Source organism: Myotis nattereri (assembly GCF_964212035.1).
Source record: "Myotis nattereri genome assembly, chromosome: 11".
Classification (NCBI taxonomy): domain Eukaryota; kingdom Metazoa; phylum Chordata; class Mammalia; order Chiroptera; family Vespertilionidae; genus Myotis; species Myotis nattereri.
Window position 1 is genome coordinate 28563017 of NC_138086.1, and position 16305 is coordinate 28579321.

Consider the following 16305-nt stretch of genomic DNA (forward strand, 5'->3'; position numbering starts at 1 on the left):
CCACCCCCCGCCCAAGCCTGGCGCCTCTGACCCAGGCCTCAGGCCTGGGCAAGGGGACCATCATATCCCTCCAATCCCCGGCTCTGCCCCCCACCCAGGCCTGATGCCTCGGCCAGAGGAGTTGACCCTCATCATCCTCCGATCACCAATCACCGGATCGGCCCCTTGACCAGGCCTGAGGCCTCCAGCAGAGGTGTCAGGCCTGGGCAGGGGATCCCCAGCTCCCCGCGGTTGCAGGCTCCGCCCCTTCCCAGGCCTAACGCCTCTGGCCGAGGCATTAGGCCTGGGCAGGGGACCCCCAGCTCCCCGCGGTTGCAGGCTCTGCCCCTGCCCAGGCCTAACACCTCTGGCCAAGGCATTAGGCCTGGGCAGGGGACTCCCAGCTCCCCACGATCTCCTGCTCTGCCCCTGCCCGGGCCTAACGCCTCTGGCCGAGGCATTAGGCCTGGGTAGGGGACCCCCAGCTCCCCGTGGTTGCAGGCTCCGCCCCTGTCCAGGCCTAACGCCTCTGGCCTAGGCATCTGGCCCGGGCAGCGGGGACCCGCAGTGGCAGCGGGGGGGAAGGAGGGGTCACCGCGATTGCGCGGGCTCCGCCCCTGCCCCTGCAGGATGCCTCTGGCTGAGGCATCCGGCTCGGGCAGCGGGGACCCGCAGCTGCAGCGGCCCCGCGATCGTGGGCTCTGCTTTAGGCCCAGGCAAGGGACCCCTAGCTCCCAGGAATGCCAGCTTCGACCGTGCCCAGCTCCCATCGCTGGCTCCACCCCTACTTCCTGCTATCACTGGCCAGGGAAGCAAAGGTGCCTGATTCTCTGATCATGGCTGGGGGGCAGGGCAAAGGCAGCCCTAGGGCCGCCTTTGCCCTGCCTCCCACTTCTTAGCTCCCCCCTGGGTTTCCAATCACTGTCAGTGGCAGGGGGCTTCTTCCTGCTTTCCCTTTCGCCTCCCTGCATTGTGCCTACATATGCATATTAGCCGCCATCTTTGTTGGCAGTTAAGTGCCATCTTAGTTGGCAGTTAATTTGCATATAACCCTGATTAACCAATGAAAAGGATAGCGCCGTATGCCAATTACCATTTTTCTCTTTTATTAGTGTAGATGAATGGGTTACCAATGAGATCAAGAAAGAAATAAAAACTTCCTGGGAACAAACACAAATGAACACACAACAAACCAATATCTGTGGGACACAGTGAAGGCAGTCAGTCTTGAGAGGGAAGTTCGTGGCATTACAAGCCGACTTCAAGAAACAAGAAAAAGCTCCAATACATAATCTAACACTACAACTAAAAGATTTAGAAAGAGCCCATCCAGTGCAGCTCAGTGATTGTCGACCCATGAACCAAGAGGTCACCAGTTTGATTCCTAGTCAGGGCACATGGCCCAGTTGTGGGGTCAAACTCCAGTAGGGGGTGTGCAGGAGACAGTAGATCAATGATGTTTCTTTCTCATCAATGTTTTTATCTCTCTATCATTCTCCTTCCTATCTCTTTAAAAATAAAAAAAAAATAAAACATACTGGCCTGGTATGTTGTGCCTTGTTGTGTTGTATTATGTGCCCTTAAATCAATGCAGCAGATCCAAGCAACAGCAGCCTCCTGATCACCACACCCTCTGAGGAACAGCAGCTGTACGTGAAGCCTCCCCCCACCAGCCAGAAGAGCCACCAAAGCTGTGAAAAGTACTCACCAGAGGAGCTGCTGCCAAATGAGGAGCAGCTGCTACCGCAACCGCCCGAGGAGAAACCACAGCCCAAGGAGCCACTGTCACCTAGGGATTAGCCACTGAACGACTCAACGTCTAGATATGTCAGTGAGAATAAACATGGGTAGACAAAGAAACCCCTAAAGGAAAGAAAAGGAGGACTCACCAGAAAAGCAGCTAAGTGATACAGAGGCATGCCATTTTATTATTCATATATTTTTTCCTCTTTTTTCTTCTTCTTCCTCCTTCTCTTCCTCCTTTTCTTAAAGAATACCCTTCAGAGAAACCAAGATGGCAGCATAGGTAAACACCGGAAAGTGCTGCCTCACACAACCACTTCAAAAATACAAGTAAAAGACAAAATGGACACCATCCAGAACTCAGGGAGGCTGGCTGAATGGAAATTCTACAAATAGAAGAAAAGAGAAAAGCACACTGAGACTCAGAGGAGGTATGGAAGTAAAGTGCAGAGGTACGGAGGCACACATAGAAAGGGCTGGCAACTGAGGATGCCGTTGTCTTTTTCAATCGGGAGGGAGACAATAGATCCCAACAGCCCTGACTCCAGATCTGGGCGAGTCTCTGGGGACCCAGACTCATATGGGGAGAAACTGGACTGTCTGGCAGCGGGCAGAACTCGAGGGTGGCTTTCTCTCAGAGGGGCTTGCAATGATTACCACGGGACACTGACACCCAGGACCTCTTAGGGCAGGGCTGAGGATCAGCCATAGCTGTTTTCTCCGCCCTGTTGATTCCCTGAGACCCCGCCTCACCCAAGCTGTGCACAGAGGCTTTTGCATATGAATGACCTGGCCCTTTGCTATCTAAAATTACCTAACAAACTGCAGCTGGGTCAGGGAGACCCAGATCATCGAAAAGAAGGCCCAAGGCCCCACAGCAGCTTGCATTGCTTCACAGCTGGACCTCATATGGGCACCTCCAAATCTCAAACAAAGAAGAGGAATCTGCAGATTTCTCTGTACCTCCTGCTAGGTAGCCTCAGGCAGAGGCTAAATTAGCACCTCCTTAGAGATCCAAGTGCCAGTGAACCCAGCGATCAGAGTGGGACCATCCAGATTATAACTCCTCAGATCCATAAGGGACACACTCAGGGGGAAGACTCAGTGAGCACCAAAGCCCCACAGAAACAAGTCTTGACCCATAAGGGTGTCTCCAGCATAGAAGTTCTCCCACCATAGACACAGCTGAATCTCGCAGCCAAATGGCCTGAAGGTCAATTCCTCCCAGTGATACCAACAACAATCCAGGCTTAGATACAACAAGACTGTGCACACAGCCCACAAAGGGGTGCACCAAGAGTGTCCACCTCAGGTAATTGGGGAGGCTGAGCCACTGGGCCCTATAGGACACCTAGCACACAAAGCCATGCTATCAACACAGGGAAGCAGCCAAAATGTGGAGACAAAGAAACAGATCACAAATGACAGAAATGGAGGAAAGCAAACTACTGGATACAGAGTTCAAAACCACAGTTTTAAGGTTTTTCAAGAATTTTCTAGAAACCACCGATAAATTTAGTGAGACCCTCAATAAGTCTAGTGAAACCCTCGAGGATATGAAAAAGGACCAACTAGAAATTAAGCATACGCTGACTAAAATAAAGAATATTATATAGAGATCCAACAGCAGACAAGAGGATCACAAGAATCAAGTCAAAGATTTGATGTATGAAGAAGTAAAAAACACCCAACTGGAAAAGAAAAAAGAATCCAAAAATATGAAGATAGTGTAAGGAGCCTCTGGGACAACTTCAAACATACCGACATCCGAATTATGGGGGAGCCAGAAGAAGAGAGAGAGCAAGGTATTGAAAACCTATTTGGGGAAATAATGACAGAAAACTTCCCCTACCTGGTGAAAGAAATAGTCTTACAAGTCCAGGAAGCACATAGAACCCCAAACAAAAGGAATCCAAAGAGGACCATACCAAGACACATCATAATTAAAATGCCAAGAGCAAAAGACAAAGAGAGAATCTTAAAAGCAGCAAGAGAAAAACAGCTACTTACAAGGGAATACGCCTATGATTGTCAGCTGATTTCTCAACAGAAACTATGCAGACCAGAAGGGAGTGGCAAGAAATATACAAAGTGATGAATACCAAGAACCTACAACCAAGACTACTTTATCCAGCAAAGCTATCATTCAGAATTGAAGGTCAGATAAAGAGCTTCACAGATAAGAAAAAGCTAAAGGAGTTCATCACCACCAAACCAGTATTATATGAAATGCTGAAAGGTATTCTTTAAGAAGAGGAAGAAGAAGAAGGTAAAGATACAAATTATGAACAACAAATACATATCTATCAACAAGTGAATCTAAAAATCAAGTGAATCAAAAATCTGATGAACAGAATAAACTGGTGAATATAACAGAATCAGGAGCATAGAAAGGGAGTGGACTGACAATTCTTGGGTGGAAAGGGTTGTGGGGGTGCGGGAAGAGACCGGACAAAAATCATACATCTATGGTTGAGGACTGTGGAGTAGTAAGGGAAGAGAGTGGGGTGGGAACCAGGTAGAGGGGAGCTATGGGGGGAAAAAAGAGGAACAACTGTCATAATCTGAACAATAAAGATTTTTTAAAAATAAAATAAAATAAAATTGATATAAATATATATTTAAAATTTAAAAAAAGAATACCCTTCAACATTTCATATAATACTTGTTTGGTGGTAATGAACTCCTTTACCTTTTCCTGTCTGTGAAGCTCTTTATGTGACCTTCAATTCCAAATGATAGCTTTGCTGGATAGAGAAAGCTTGGTTGTAGGTCCTTGCTATTCATCACTTTGAATATTTCTTGCTATGCCCTTCTGGACTGCAAAGTTGCTGTTGAGAAATCAGCTGGGTGCTCCCTTGTAGATAACTAACAGCTTTTCTCTTGCTGCTTTTAAGAATCTCTCTTTGTCTTTAACCCTTGGCATTCTAATTATCATGTGTCTTGCTGTGGGCCTCTTTGGTTTCCTCTTGCTTGGGACTCTCTGCGCTTCCTGGGCTTCCAAGTTGATTTCTTTCACCAGGTAGGGGAAGTTTTCTGTCATTAGTTCTTCAAATAGGTTTTCAATAGCTTGCTCTCTTCTCCTTCTGGCACCCCCATAATGTGAATGTTGTTATGCTTGAAGTTGTCCCAGAGGCTCCTTACACTCTCCTCATATTTTTTAATTCTTTTTTCTTTTTGCCCTTCTGATTGGGTGTTTTTTGCTTTCTCATATTCCAAATTTTTTATTTGATTCTCAGAATCCTCTCTCTACTGGTGAATCCCTGTAAGTTATTCTTTATTTCAGTTAGTATATGCTTAATTTCCGACTTCTCTTTTTTTATGTCTTTGACATTTTCACTAAAATCCCTGAAAGTCTAACTAAGTCTCTTGAAGCTCTTTTTTGAGTACCTTGAAGCTTTCCTTCAGATCCTTGAGTAACCTCATAACCATTGTTCTGAACTCTGTATCTAGTAGTTTAGTTGCTTCCATTTCTTTCATTTGTAACATTTTTCTTTGTCTCCGCATTTTGGCTGCTTACTTGTGTTTGTTTCTATGTATTAGGTCTCCTGGAATTCTTAGAGTGGCCTTCTGCAAGAGGTGTCCTGTAGGGCCTAGTGGTTCAGCCTCCCGAGACACCTGAGCAGGGCACTCTAAGTGCATCCCTATGTGGGCTGTGTGCACCGTCTTGTTGTAGTTGAGCCTTGATTGCTGTTGGTGATCCTGGAAGGAGTTGACCTCCAGGCCAATTGGTGTGAGGACCAGCTGCAACTACAATGGAAGAGCCGTTGTGCAGCAGACACTCCTATGGAGCAGGACTTGTTTCAGTGGGGCTCTGAGGCTCACTGAGTCTATCCCTTGAGTGTGTCACTTGTGGATGTGTACAGCTGTAATCTGTTATGGTCTGAAGCTGTCCACCAGGTGACCTGGTTCTGGGGCTTCCAGAGAGGTGCAAAGTCAGTCACTGCCTGGGGCCACCCAGCAGAAGCTACAGAGAGGTCTGAAAATGGCTGCTATTTGTATGGGGCTAGGAAGTGCCCAGACAAGGTCCAGCTGTGAAGCAAGGCAGCCTGGTGCTAATGCCAGGACTTGGGCCTTTTATTTATAGGTTTTGGGAAAGCTGATACAAGGGGCAGCTTGTATGAGATTTTAGGGAAGTTTGAAGCCTGAGCCAGGACAGGCCATTCATATGGAAAAGCTGCTGCAAACAGATTAGGTAGGGCTGCAAATTGGATGAGGCAGGGTCTCAGGGAATCACCAGGACTGAGCTAACAATGTGAGTCATTCTGATGGAAACTACTAGTAATATATGGCTGCCAGCCAGCTCTGCAACAGGGAACAATGACCCCTGCAAACACTGCCGTCTGGGAGAAATCCACCCCTGATTTCCTGCACTGATGCCAGACAATCCAGTTCATCCCCCTATGTGTCTGGGTTCCCCAAAGCTCCCCAATGATGGGACTCAGAGGGATGGAGCCTGAGTGAGTTAGTATACCGGCCCTTTAAAAAGAACACCTGGGTCTCCAGCAGCCTCCCTGTCACTCAGCCACAATCCCTACTGGTATTTAAGCTCAAAGTTACAGGGACTTCTCTTCCCAGCTTTGGAACCCTGGGCTGGGGTCTGGTGTGGGGCTGGGACCCCTTGCTCCTCACAGGGTGCCTGTACAGAGACAATCTCCCTCCCGATTAAGAAAACAGCACACATAGGTGCGATACCAGCCTGTTCAGCACCTCTGGCCCTCCTACTAGTCTCAATGTACTTTCTTCTTTACTTCTCCAGTTGTAGGACTTCCATTCAGCCAGCTTTCAGGTAGTTCTGAAGGATGACCATTCTGAATTTTAGTTGTACTTTTGATGTGGTTGAGGGGGGCTGCGTATACTGGCATTTACCTACGCCACCATCTTAGTTCTCCTCTATTTACTTAATTTTAAAACAAACATCTTCTCCCTCTTATTTCCTCCTCCCCAACTAGTCAATTTATAACTTCTTGAGAAATAATAGTAAAGTCCATTCTTACAAATGAGGCCACACGAATAAAAATCCTTTGGTTTTACCACCACATCAGCCACCAATGAAGAGATTGTTGCAAGTCAAAAATATGTGAATATCAAGAGAGTGTGGTAGTGATGAAAGAACTGAGAAACAGATCAAAAGAACAATATAGAGAGCCCAGAAATACACTTGCAGAAACATATTCAACTGATCTGTGACAAAGGAGCAATGGTAATTCAATGGCAAAATGATCGTTTTTTCAGCAAATGATATTGAAACAACTGAACGCCACATGCATATGGAATTACAAGAGCCAATGAGTACCCAAAACAATTACAATCTCAAAAATGAACAAATGAGGCAGACTCACATTTACAGATATAAAAACTTACTATGAAGCAAAGCAGTCAAGACAGTTTGCTATTAGTGTAACAACAGACATGAAGATCAATGGAATGTTATTGAGTGCCCCAAAATAGTAATAAATTCATGTGTCTATGCTCAACTGATTTGTAATAAGGGTTCCAAACCTTAAACAAATGGCGCAATTAGGACATTAATACTGTGTTACTCTGTTAATACTGAAGTATCTTTAGAAAGTTTATTCCAACTCTGAAGTTCTTGACTTCATTATCTACAGGCTACACCATCCATATAAACTGAATTTGAACAACACTTTTTCAGCCTCTATTACATTATGCTGTGCTAGTACCTCACCTCAAAGAGCTCACTGTCTAGGAGAGACAGATACATCAATAATAATCACATTATAATGTGTCTTATGCAATAATGCATTTTCTTCTTCAACAGTACTGCAATAATCAGCAGGTTTTATGGAAAGAGCCTTCAAAGGTATATTGATTCACCTTGGCTCCAGAGTTCCAGATTTGGTTCAGATTCACCCCAGACCAATGTCATGTTTACTGACTAATCGTAATATAAAGACAAGACAAGGATAAACACCCAACCTTTAATAAGGCGTGACATAGAAGACAGCAACCACTGCAAGGAAAAAGAAATGAACTGAAATAACTCAATCAATGCTAGTAAAGTCAGGAAAGGGAAAGAAGGGAGGAAGGGAGGAAGGGAAGGAGGAAGGGAGGAAGGGAGGGAGGGAGGAAGGAAGGGAGGAAGGGAGGAAGGGAGGAAGGAAGGGAGGAAGGGAGGAAGGGAGGAAGGGAGGAAGGGAGGAAGGGAGGAAGGGAGGAAGGGACGAAGGGAGGAAGGGAGGGAGGAAGGAAGGAAACACACTTCACAAAATCAGCTATTTGGGGAAATCTAAATAACCATTGACTGAAAGCAAAACAACTATATAATGTGGGAACTATTAAAATATGTATAAAATACATGAAAACAATGATATAAAAATCAGAAAAGTGGTAAATGGAGTTAAAGATAAACCTCTGAGAAGTGATTAAAAGTGTAATTAATACATTTTAAATCAATGCTATAGGGGTATAATTTACAACAATAAAATGCATACCATTTAAGAGTATAGTTAAGTAATAGTTCACAAAATATATCCCACCACCACAATTAGATACAGGAAACAATTTCCATCATCTTAAAAGATTTCTTGTGTCATTTCCCAGGGAATTCCACCCTTTCATCCCAGACTTCAGGCAATCACTGAGCAGCGTATCACGGTAGATGAGCTTTGTCTTTTCTAGAGTTTCATGTAAATAGAATTATGAAATATGTGCTCGTTTGTGTCTGTTCCTTGAGCATGATGACTTTGAGATTCAATGATGTTGTTGTGTAAGGAATTGTTTCCCTGTTGTTACTGAGTAGCAACAAAACACATTCCTTTGCATGAATATGTTATAATTTGTTTATCAGTCCACCCATGAATGTACTTTTCTGTTGTTTCTGCTTTGTATACCTTTTTTTTTCTTCTATCGCATTTATCCCCTCTATACACTCTTCCACTTCCACCAACCTCTTCCCCCTGCAATACTACACTGTTGTCCATGTCCCTGAGTTCTTTCTGGGTTTTTTTCTCAATTGCTCCATGTACCATGCCCCTTCCAGAGCTGTCTGCCTGCTATCTATGGGTGAGCCTCTGTTTTGCTTGTTGGTTCAGTTTGTTCAGTAAATTCCACGTATGAGTGAAATCATATAGTACTTGTCTTTCTCTGACTGGCTTATTTCACTGAGCATAATGTTCTCCAGATCCATCCATGCTACTGCAAACAGTAAAATTTTCTTCCTTTTAATGCCGAGTAATATTCCATTGTGTGTGCCATAGCTGTTGTATCCACTCATCTACTGATGGACATTTGGACTGCTTCCATATCTTGGCTATTATAAATAACACTGCAATGAACTTAGGGGTGCATATATCCTGAAACATATAGTGTTTCAGGTTTCTTTGGATATATTCCCAGAAGTGGAATTGCTGAGTCATCCAGTTTGTATTCTTATGGATAAATCTGTGATGAACACTAGTGTGCAAGGCTTTGCATGGACATTTGTTTTCATCAGTAGATGGTTCAAAGGACAAACTACAAATAATAAAACACAATTTTAGCCCAGCTGGTGTTGCTCAGTGGTTGAGAATCAACCCACGAACCAAGAGGTCACTGGTTTGATTCCTGGTCAGGGCACATGCCCGGGTTGCAGGCTTGATCCCTACTAGGAGATGATGCAGGAGGCAGCAGATCAATGATGTTTCTCTCTCATCGATGTTTCTATCTATCTATCCCTCTCCCTTCCTCTCTCTCTAAAACAATCAATAAAAACATATTAAAAATTTTTTAAATAATAAAGTAAAACACAGTTTTATAAAGAAAGAAAATCTGAAACACAATCACTCTGTTGGTTTCAGGAATCACTCCTTCTCTTTGTCTTTTAAAGCCAAGGGAGGGTAATGGTCGCCATTGTTAACAATCCTTGCATTCTGTGGTTTCACTACACCTACATCTTATGGGAAGTTCCATAGGACTACTTAATAAAGGGAGGAAGTCAAAGGCCTGGTTTGCAGTTATTTAGCATGAATATCGGCCAACACCAGACAGAAGCAGACGACTGCTGCACTGTGGCCTTGCACCAGAGTAGCCCCGAAGATATAGGTGAAGGAAAATCCTCCCGGAGTGCAGAACACTGGCTAGTATATAGAGTTGTCCACCTTGTGTGATCAGAGTGCTAGTGTAAAGTAAAGGTCAACACTAATTCATGAGCAGTGACTAGCTGGTTGTACAGATGGTTAGAGAGTGAACCTGTTACTTCGTAGTACCCCAAAAGACAACAGGAGATATTGCTTTATTCTCTCAAGAACGGTTTTGATTTTATTGGTGATAGATTGATTACACTGGACCCCTTCTATCAAAGAAAGGACAGTATTTGTCCTCACTGAAATGGATACTTTGGCACTTCTTCCAGAAAATGCAGATTTTCATAATGCCACATAACCATGCTTCTAACCGCAGGTCACATTTATTGGGGGAAAAAATGATACTAATAGGCTCAGGTCCACACAGATCATGGTCTAACCACCAACCAGAAGCCTCTGGCTTAATACAACTGTGGAATGGTCAACAGAAGGCTCAGGAAGCGGCCAGGAAAAATAGTGGGGAGTTTTGAGATTCTTTTCAGGGTTTTGCAAATATGAATAATTTAGAAAGTGAATACTTAGTGCACATATAATTTTATGCTTTTGATTATATATCTACGGACAGCTTGCTGCTGTATCAATGAGTAAATGCATATGTGATTTTACTAGATATTACCCAATTTCCCTGCATAGGGGTGTACCATATGCATTTCATCGTCAAAAGCATGAGAATGCCTGCTCACCCACAGGCTCTCCAACTGGGCAAAATTGTTCCAGTCTGATGTGAAAAAAAAAATAATGTCTTAGTTACTGAACATGGGTGACATCATACATAATGGGTTATATCATATATCATACAAAATATATTGTAGATCTTCAAATCCTTGTCCACTTTTATGTTGTCTACTAAAAATGTCTCTGGTTTGTTTTTGACCAAATAGATGTCCTATATGTTACATTTCACATCTTTCTCCTTAGAAGATCTCTTCCACACAGTCTTCTGATTCATGTAACAGTGAGAAGGGCTGAACTTGGGGAATGTCTGACTCATGGAGCACAAGCATTGTCAGGACATTCTCCATCACATGTCTATGCTTTTCTTTGTTTGTCAGTGACATTCTCTTAGATCATCTTCTTCCTCGTGGCAGGAACTGCACTGCTTGATTCATCATGTACAAATCAACTTGAGCTTTTTACATTTTTTTAAATATGTTTTTATTTACCTCAGAGAGGAAGGGAGTCGGAGAGAGCAATAGAAACATCAATAATAAGAGACAATCATTGATCGGCTGTCTCCTGCACACCCACACTGAGGATCGAGTCCACAACCAGGGCATGTGACCTGACTGGGAATCAAACCCTGGTATCCTGGTTCATAAGTCGACCCTCAACCACTGAGTCATGCCAACCAGGCTCAACTTGAGCTTTTTTAATTCAAGAAATACTCTGATTGACCCAACCTACTTTACATGCCTACTTTCTGGACCAAGTGACACTGGTCGGGAAATGGAGAAGATACTGTGATTGAGCAGCCTCTAAAATAAGCACATGACTAAACTAAGTCAAGAAGAAATTTTCAAAAAGATGGAGGGAGGATTGCTTTAAGAAGATGGCAGGAGTGCTAGGTGTACAAAACAATAGATGACCACCAAAACAGAACTGTCACTTTAATATTGATGAGTGTTTCTTTACTATTGCTTCTTAATTAGGCTTTGATGTAGAGGCCATCTTTACAGGGTTTGCAACAAAATGACTAGCAGACAAAATAAACAGAATAGTCTTGGGCAGTCTTGGGATTGAATCAGTTTTTCTTTTTGGTGATCAAAATGTACCACATCTTCCCCTGGGACTCCTCAGCCCCTGAGGTAAAATTCTCTTCACTAAATCATGATAAACCCATGGGCCTGACATAACCATTAAGCACACCAAATGCTGCAGAACTATGGGGACTCATATTTTGTTCTTTCATCTTAGGTTTATAACTTTTTTCCCTAAAAGACTTGATTTTGCCTTTCCCAAATTTAGGCCCCAAATTCACAAAAATAAAACAATATGGACAATACAGTTGATTTACAGATGGGATAGAATAACTCTATCTTTATCTCTGGGCCTCCAGGATGACATTATTGACTCTTGGGCAAGAAGAGAACAGTTTTATGATCAACTGGTTAAAAGGTAAAACTCCCCTGGCAATTCCTTCCATCCCAGATCAGGTTTTTTTTGTTTTTGTTTTTTTGTGGTTCATACTTATTTTCTCTTCCTTGCTTCCTTCTTTTTTTCCTTCCTTCTTTCCTTCCTTCCTTCTTTCCTTTCTTTTTTATTTAATTAAATTTGTTATTGTTTGAAGTATTACATAGGCCTCCTTTTCCCCCCATTCACCTCTCCCTGGCTGCTTCCACCCCCCAGCACATGCCCTCACTCTCCTACTATCTGTGTCCATTGGTTATGCATACAAGTCCTTTGGTTGATCTCTCCCCCTGACCCTCCCTTGCCTTCCCTCTGAGGTTTGATGGTCTGTTTGATGCTTCTATGTCTCTGGATTGATTTTTGGTCATCAGTTTATGTTGTTCGGCCCAGTTTTTTAACTGATGGTGTACAATTGGCCAAAGCAGTTAAGTTAGCTGGACTTGACTATGTGGCCAGAGTCATCAAAGTCTATGCTGGGAACTTCAGGTTTGTGTTCTAGCCCGAGCTAAGATACCGCACAACAATCTTGGTGATTCGATCAGGAGACATGGCATGTGGTGTGCGTGAATATGGGTCCTGAGTTCCCTGAGCCTGGGAGGTCATCCCTCCAACCTGTCATGTTTGCCTGCATGCCTTGATGCACTCTACCCTTTACCTCTAAATCAAAGCATTACCTAATATAGAGTCTCATGAGGCTTTCAAATGTCCCAATTTGGGAAATCTTTTTACTTAAGATGTCTTTTAATGACTGAAATACCATTGAATTACTGGAAAGACCACAAGGTACCACTAAGATTTATTTTTAAGGTAAATAAAAATAATCAGGTTTGCTTTTATTCTCCAGATTTGTATTAATTTGGAATGATTGTATGAACTCTTTTTGTTCACCAAGCTTAGGAGGAAAGGGGTGGGAGGAGAAGCCTGATAAATGAAAATTAAAGTGTATCTTCTTGGGTAAAATATCTACTTATATAAAAACCATTGGTGGTGTTCATCACGACTGGGGTCTGGCTGGCGACCAACCGAAGGAAGTCAGTCCTGCAGGGGTTGTCTTGGCAACGGCTGTGCCCTCCCCCGAGCTGTTTCCTGGAGCTGTTCTGTAAGGGCAGGGTTTGAGGCAGGAACCCACACTCAGAGTGTGGACCCACTGAATCCAGGGTCCTTTGCCAAGGGCTGCGCCCTCCCTGAGCTGTGCTTCCCTGGGAGTGTGCTGCGCCAGCACGGCCAGGGGTGAACCTGAGTGGGGGCAGCTGAAAGGCTTAGAAAAGACAGACAAGAGAATGAAAGCCGGGTCTTGGTAGGATGCTGCTTCTCTAAGAGACAGCGCCCATGCCCACAGCCATGCCTTTATTTTATAGCAGATGCTACGAGGCAAAGTAAGGGCATGACCAAGTTGTTTACAAAATTCTCCTGGGTTGCAATCCTACTCAACTACATGCACCTGAACTCTATCAAGCCTACATTACTCAGGCACGTGGGGCCACGTGTTCGGACCATAGGTTCAAGTTTACAACTACAACTGTTGGCTATAATTGTGCTGGGAGGGCCCTGCCCTCCAAGCTGGGACTTGCATGTGGAAATGAGAGGACTGTGCACTCTCCTCAGTCCAAGACTTTAACCTGTCCAAAACACGGTAGTGGCTCCCCACAATAAAGTTTTAATTCGGTTTCTTTGTTACTAATGTTGTGGCCCCACCCCATAACAAAGAAACAATTTCCAGAGGATGAGGCCCCGGAATCAGGATTTTAAAAAGATTCCCCGGTGATTGTAATGTGAAGCCAAGAATTGAAAGTGGGTGCAATCATCATCTATTGAGAAATCTCAATAGTAAATGGGATCTTTGTAATGGTACCAGATTTATTATCAAAAGATTACAACCTAACATTATTGAAACTGAAGTATTAATAGGATCTGCAGAGGGAGAGGCTGTTCTGATTCCAAGAATTAATTTGTCCCCATCTGACACTGGCCTCCCATTTAAATTGATTCGATGATGGTTTCCCGTGATGCCAGCATTTGTGATGACTATTAATAAATTACAAGGACAAACTCTAGACAAAGTAGGTATATTCCTAGCTGAACCCATTTTTGCACATGGTCAATTATATGTTGCTTTCTCTCGAGTTTGAGGAGCATGTGATGTTACAGTTAACGTTCTAAGTACTTGATCACAAGGGAAATTAGTCAAGCACTCTGAAAGTGTTTTCACTCTTAATGTGGTGTACAGGGAGATATTAGAATAAGTTTAATCACTTTATCAGTGATTGTTTGCATCACTATTTTTTGTATATCATGTTTTTCTTGTTTTCATATCATGTTTTTGTCATTTTTATATCATGCCTTTGTTGTTGTTATATCCTTTTGTTACTGTATATCCTATCTAATAATAGACAAACATGATAATTGACCATACCTCTGCTATGCTTCCCATTGGCTAATCAGCAGGATATGCAAATTAACTGTCAACAAAGATGGCGGCCGGCAGCCACGCAGCTGAAGCGATCATGAGGCTTCCTTGCTCCAGTGATGAAGGAAGCCATGGTTCCCCGCTTGCCACGGCCCGGCTCTGAGCTCCTGAAGCAACAATGTTTCAATTAGAGAAGCTAAACAAACCCCAGACACCTGCTTTCAGCCGGCCATGGTCTCAGAGCTTAGAGCGCCAGTGATGGCAACAGAGTTTCAATGATAGAAGCTAAACAAACCCAGATACCTGCTTTCAGCTAGCCGCAGCCTCAGAGCTGGAGCGAGCAGGACAGCAACAATGTTTCAATTATAGAAGCCAAACAAACTCCAGATACTTGCTTTCAGCCAGCCTCAGCCTCAGAGCTGGAGCCGGGCCTCAGAGCTGGAGCCGGCTCTCAGCTCCAGTGACAGCTATAGAAGGTAAAAAAATCCAAGAATAAAAAAAAGAAAGAAAAAAGAGGCTGGGAGCTTCAGTCGCCCACCAGCCTGAAAACGGCCCTCAGCCCCTTACCCAGACTGGCCAGGCACCCCAGTGGGGACCCCCACCCTGAAGAGGGTGTGACCAGCTGCAAACAGCCATCAGCCTGTCATCCAGGCTGGCCAGGCACCCAAGCGGGACCCCCACCCTGATCCGAATCACCCTTCAGGGCAAACCAGCCGGCCACCATCCATGCACCAGGCCACTATCCTATATAGTAAAAGGGTAATATGCAAACTGACCCTAACAGCAGAAAGACTGGGAATGACTGGTCACTATGACACACACTGACCACCAGGGGGCAGATGCTCAATGCAGGAGCTGTCCTCTGGTGGTCAGTGTGCTCTCACAGGGAGGAGCTCTGCTCAGCCACAAGCCACGCTGATGGCTGCCAGTACAGCAGTGGTGGTGGTAGCATCTCTGGCTTCCTCAGCAGCGCTAAGGATGTCTGACTGCACCTTAGGTCTGCTCCCCGCTGGCAAATGGACATCCTCCGAGGGCTGCCAGGCTGCCAGAGGGATGTCTGATTGCCATCTTAGGCCCAATCCCTTGAGGAGCAGGCCTAAGCCAGCAAGTGGTCACATCCGTGGGGTCCCAGACTGTGAGAGGGCACAGGGCGGGCTGAAGGACCCCCTTCCCCCAAGTGCACAAATTTTTGTGCACCGGGCCTCTAGTTTATTAATAAATTTATATATTATTTTCATATACATTTTACTAATTTCCTTTCATCTCTCACACTTCTATTATAGAGAAAGGGAAAATAGCAATATTAAAATATCTCTGCTAATTAATTCCTTTTTAAAAAATATATATATTTTATTGATTTTTTACAGAGAGGAAGGGATAGAGAGTTAGAAACAACGATGAGAGAGAAACATCGATCAGCTGCCTCCTGCACAGGCCCCACTGGGGATGTGCCCGCAACCAAGGCACATGCCCTTGACCAGAATCGAACCTGAGACCCTTGAGTCCGCATGCCAATGCTCTATCCACTGAGCCAAACTGGTTAGGGCAATTAATTCCCTTTTAATGTACACAAATTTCGTGCACTGGGCTACTAGTATTAATATAAATACATATAAACAAACAATGATGTACTTTTCAGGTTAAAAGAAACATACCCATGTTTAACAGACAACTCTCAGAGCGAAGGCTGGGGTGGAAGGGTGGTTGGGGAGAGATTAACCAAAGAACTTATATGCATATATGCATAACCCATGGACACAGACAATAGTGTTGTGAAGGCCTGGGTAGGGGCAGGTGAAAGATGAAGGGGTTAATGGAGGGAAAAACAGGGACACCGCTAATACTTTGAAAAATAAAGATAAATTAAAAAGGAAAAGAAAGCATACCCATGTTTAAATAAAGGACTGGTGAAATAATTCTGTATTAAAAGAATTTTTTCCTCCCAGGATTGAAAACAATTATAAT